The following is a 5,824-nucleotide window of genomic DNA, read 5'->3' on the forward strand; positions in this document are numbered from 1 at the left end:
ATGACCCCTTTCTTGTATCACTCCAGCCTCTCGCTTCCTTTGTCCTATCACTTACTTTCTTTTGTGTAGTCCCTCTGTCTCCCTCTTATATGGACACTTGTGGTTACATTTAGGACCCACCTGTATAATCCAGGATAATTTCACTGTCTTGAGATCCTTAACTTAATGGCATCTGCAAAGTCCTTTTGTATATAATATTCACAGGTTCTTGGGATTAGGACCTATATAATTTTCAAATCCAGTGTCATCTTTTAATTCCTCATCCTAGCTCTTTTAATTTTAAATACTGTTAGCTCTTCTGAGTAAAACTTTGCTGACTTTCAAGATATGACTATTTTCCATTGATGTAATAACTTCATTGTTTATCTCTCCCTCTGGAATGCAAGCTTATGAATAGGGACCTTGACTATCTATCTGCTCCTCTATCCTCCCTGCTCAGAATGATGCCTGGTGCTATCATATAATCAAAGGCAGCAAAGAATACAAATTGCATGACCCTTCCCTACTCCTCATTCTGTCACCTCTTATTCTTATTTTCCTTTACTGGCTTTTCCTCTGTCCATGTGGTCAAGTTTGGTATTTCCCAGGGCTTAGTCCTAGTCCACTTCTTTCTGCCAGTGCCAGGTGGAGGCAGTTTCAGCCATATTCTGGGGACCTCTCCAATCAGCATCTCCAGCCCAGACCTCTGATTTGAACTTGCAAATTTAATCTTTACGTGGATATCCCACAAGCATGGCAAATTCACCATGTCCCATCTTCCCCATCCACCAAGACAACCAAAAACTAACCTCCCCTTCCTTTAATACTCTCTATGTTAGGGAAGAGTAAGTACCAGGATTTACCCAGTAGCCACAGCAAGAAGACTGGCAGTCATCCCAGACTCCATGCTTTCTTCTACTCATTCTCCCCCCACCTCTACAGCCCTCCAGTCAGTCATGAAGTTTTGTCAACCTGTCTCCCAAACATGTCCTGCTATCTCTTTCTGTCTAATGTCCCAATATTGCCCTGGTTCACATCCTCATCACTTGCATAAGTAGGCTATAAATCAACTTACTAAACCATTGCTCTTGATTTCTTTTGAATATGATGGAGCGATATGCTCTTAAACTTTCTATATGTATACCTGAGCTACTGACCATTGCCAGCCATGCCTTTGTCTCTGCTGAGTGGGCAGTGACTGATTTGCATACCATCTGGTATTGGCTCCCAGAGCTGACTGGGTCTGGCATGGGCGCCTGACCCAAGGCTGGCCTCTGCTATTCTTCTGATCAGCTACCACGACTTGGGGGGCTGGCTATAAAATACAAGCTGAGTAAAATCCCTCTTTCGGGATTTCAGAACAGCAAGGCTGGGAGATTCAGATCACTGTATTGCTGAACAGAAGGATCAGCAGAAATGATGGGCATGAGCAATTGCAGTTATGAGAAAGCAGATATTGTGAGTAAGTAGGGGAACTGGTGAGTCAGGACGGATGAGGGAAAGAAAGAGGCCGAGGCACTGCATAAAGGGTTCCGGCTCTTTTTCTGTGGCTTCCCGAGGCCTGCCCTGGGATTCCCATTGTCACGATTCCATGAGCTGCTGCATTATTATAAACAAAAAAAACAGCCCTAGTCTGAGTGAGCCCTTGCTTCCTGCAATAAATTGGCCAAAGTGATATGTTTTCCTTCCAGTAAGCCCTTTTAATGTTATACGAGACATCTGGAAGAAAGCAGCACTGTAATCAAGAGCAGCAATGTGCAGCCCCAAACTCAGTGTTTATTCCACTCCATTTTAAAGCATTAGCTTAGGGAAAGAAGAGAAGTTTATGTTACTATTTCCTTTGGGAGTGGGAGAATATTATGATGAGCTTCTGGTGTCAAAATTAGTCTTTATGTAAAAATAAGTTGATGCCTGCAAACATAATTTCGGAAAGGAAAAGTGTGAAAATGGCTATAATAAATGACTGAATATTGTCTGATACTTATCAATAGTGGGAAAATGAAAGCACATGTTTCCAGATATCTGCCTTTCTATTTTCAGCTGTTGAAACAGAGGGATTGTGAAGTCTCCAGGATTCTTAGTCACATGACTATATTCCTTTCTGAAATGTGAATTAATAAGTAGATTGATTGAAGATTTATAGGTAAAAAACAACATTTGGCACATATGTGAATGGCACACATTTAGTACTCTGAATATGGAGTACAATCAGCATATTTATGTCACCTGCTCTCCCTGTAAGATGTATTCAATGGGGAATTTCTTACTCTGTTCAGGATAAAAATGAAAAACAATAGTTAAGTGTCAGGATTCTTTGGAGGATTCTCAGGCCACAGAAAGGCCCATGGTCACTTTACACTGAGTTTTGTGTGTCTGTTCCTATGTCAGAATGAAAACTTGGAACTTGCTTTAAAGTTGACTTACCTGGAGTGCAGTGTGAAGCCATGTGCTGGTGGGATGCTATGAAAGGGGAAGGCCCTTCTCTCTTTGTTCCTGGAAACTCTGGTTCTTCTAGGGATGGGATGGGATGGGAGAAGGCAAAAAAAGTGGTCAGGGGCAGGAGTGTTGTCAGCGAGTCCGGAAGTTGTAAGATGACCTCTAGCTCTCCGGGCCTGGTAACCACTTAAAGCAGACGTTTGACGAGGGTTTCTTGGTTTCTTGGGAGGTGTCTCGCCTGTAGTTCCCTTGATTTAGGCAGATGTGCTCTCCATTTGAGCAGCTGCTTACTTCCTCAGCCCCTAGGAGCCCAGGATTCTACCTCTGCTTCTGTCCTGAGGCTCCTCCAGCCCGTCCTCTTACATTGGCCCACATCTGATCTAGGAAGAAATATCCACGCATGTTCTTCTGGACCACTATAGAGAAATAGCAGCTGTCCTTCACTCTGCAGCAGGAGTGGCTTGCTAGCTCAACTCTCATGTGACTTGACAGCAAGGAGTTAGACCACTGGGTTCTTCCTACCTTGGGACACACATCAGGCTTTCTGATGAGCCTCATTTATGTCCATTTCTCTTGACATTAGGTGATCCCAGTCTTTTACTCTGGTGACGAGTGAGAACACATCTTTATTAAAAAAAAAAAATCCTTCAAGTATCCTGTCTCCTCAGTCTCCAAGTCTTTATGTGATCTAGTAACTCCTTTAACTGGGTCCAGCCAACACTTTAATCCCCTATGAGGATCAGTGGGTTTTTATTGACTTGTTTGAAATTCTAATGTCAGAAGTTTGTTGTTTGGATGAAGTCTCTGCCATTCCTATATACCTATAACCATGTACTTATACTCAGGCAGGAAGTGCTCCAAAAGAACAAACTTCCAGGCTCTCAGGCCAGGTCATGGGTTGTCTCTCAGCTCAGCATACTCTGAAACTCTTGGAACTTTTCCAATTCGTGGCCCAGGAGAAGGGTCAGCAACCCTAGGACATGGGGTACATGGCTCTCGGGGTGCCTGGATTCGGGAGGAACACAGGATGCCCAGCCATACAAGCGGGCCATCTTCTCTATGGCCCCCTCTCCCTAGTTGTCTTGAATATATAAATGTCCTGCAGGGCTAGTGGAGAGTGCTGCTGGGCTTAGCATGCTTGAGGACTATAAGGACCAAGAAGGCAGGGTAGAGAGGGCAGATAAACTTGAAGAACCAGGAGCCAGAGGGCTTGCTCTGGATGAGGGCAGGAAGTAAAGGAGGGAATGGTTACAAGGATGGGGGGGGGGGGTGTCACATTACCTGAGGTCCTTCACAGTGTGAATCCCAATCTACTTGGTTGTATCTCCTTCACTCGCTTCCCCTTTAGTCCAGCCACATAGAACCGTCTGCTGTTTTCTAAGTATGCCAAGCCCTGCATACTCTTATTTTCCACATGCTGTTCCTTTACGATGGAACCTCCTCCTCCTCCTCAGTCCTACTCTATAGCTTCTATAAATCATCAAAATCTAGTTTAAGTTTAATTTTCTGTGAAGACTTCTTGCTACTTTCCTCATCTGGCTGCTGTGCCATTTCATACATGTCTCAGTTCCAGCCATCACTGCATGACATTGTAGTGCTTTATTAACTTGCCTCTCCTTGCTCCCCAAAAGATAGTGATGGTCTAAGACATGGACTCGTTCATTCTTTTAAAATTATTATTTTTTATTAACACAGAATGTATTTGTTTCAGGGGTATAGGTCTGTGATTCATTCATCAGTCTTACACAATCCACAGCACTCCCCATAGCACATACCCTCCCCAAAGTCCATCACCCAGCCGCCCTATCCCTCCCACTGGACTCATTCATTCTTGTATTCCCACCACCTGCCACTGTTCCAATGTCGTAGGGACTTCTATGAGACCACTATTGCTGTGTAACAGTCTACCACAAATTTAGCAGCTTGAAACAACACAAATTTATTATTGAAGTTCCTCCAGATCAGAAATCTAGGCATGGTGTGGCTGGATGCTCTGATCAGTGTTTCAGTGAGCTGAAATCAAGGTGTTATTCCAGGCTCTGGTTCCATACCGGGCTTAGGATCCTCTTCTAGGCTCAATGACTTTACAGAATTTGTTTCTCGAAGCTGTAGGACTGATGTCCCCATTTCCTGCCACCTACTGCCCAATGACTACTACTCTCAGCTTATAGCAGCCACCCAGTTTCTTGCCATGTGGCTCCAGTAGGAAGTTTACCACACTGATGTTTGCTTCCTTCTAGGCTGGCTGGGACACATCTCTGATTTCTTCTGCACCCAGCCAGAGAGAACTTTCTGCTTTTAGAGAGCTCACCTGACTAGATCAGGCTCCACTAGTATAATCTGGCTTTTGCCATTTGATGTATCCTAACCATAGCAGTGATATTTCATCATATTCAGTGAGTTCCACCCACACTCAAAGGAGTTAGACAAGGGTGAGGGTTCATTAGGGTTGGCTTAGAATATTGCCTGCCACAGGGCTGAATGAATAATGTCAAATAAGATGTGTTCCAGAAATTTATAAATTATAAACACTGCTATTCAGTTTTAAGATTTTTTTTTCCTCTTGTCACTTTGGAATGCTTTTTAAGTTGGTCCCAAATTTGTGTTGAGTCCAGCATAGTTGAAGATGTTGCATGTGAGATAATACAGTAATATCCCTACCATGAGCGCAGGTAGTACTGGAAATTCAGGGTAGGGGGGCAAGACGTGATCTGACAACTGACTGACTGGCTGTATTATCTTAGGCTAAGTCCCTGAAACTCTCTGAATGTCATATTTCTCATCCTGTATAACATGAGTGGGTAGGACTACACAATGTATAAAGTTGGCCAGCTCTAATATTCTATATTTTCTAAGACTAAAACATACTGCTCAAATTAAAATCTAGCCAAGTGACTCACAATATCCAAATTCATTACAATAGTTCACAAAAGAATTTCATTATAGATGAAATTACAGTGATGTGATTTTAAGAGGAAAAGGCCATTTTGTGTTTAAATGAATCCACTGCTGTATTGGTTGAACTTAACTAAATATAAATAGAGGTACACAACTACATTTTTAACACTTTACATAAAATGGTGAAAAATATTATCTTTAGATGACATATCTGTCCAGTTATGTTCAGAAGTGAATTTTCTCCAAGATATTAAAACCTGATACTGTCTTACAATTTGAATTAACTCAATTGATGACAAGCGAATAACTATCAAAGGCAGCCCTCAAATATTATGAATCAATTCACTGACTACGTGTGAAGCATGTTGAGATTCTTATACACATTTTGGAGGTTTAAATCTTTCTTTTGTTTTTCTCAAATGAAGCCTTTTTGACTAAGATAATTATTCTCTTCTACCCCCCCAAAAAATGAATTCTAATTTTAAACAGGTATTATTAAATCCCACTGAAA

This window comes from Lutra lutra, chromosome 5 (genome assembly GCF_902655055.1).
Source record: "Lutra lutra chromosome 5, mLutLut1.2, whole genome shotgun sequence".
Classification (NCBI taxonomy): domain Eukaryota; kingdom Metazoa; phylum Chordata; class Mammalia; order Carnivora; family Mustelidae; genus Lutra; species Lutra lutra.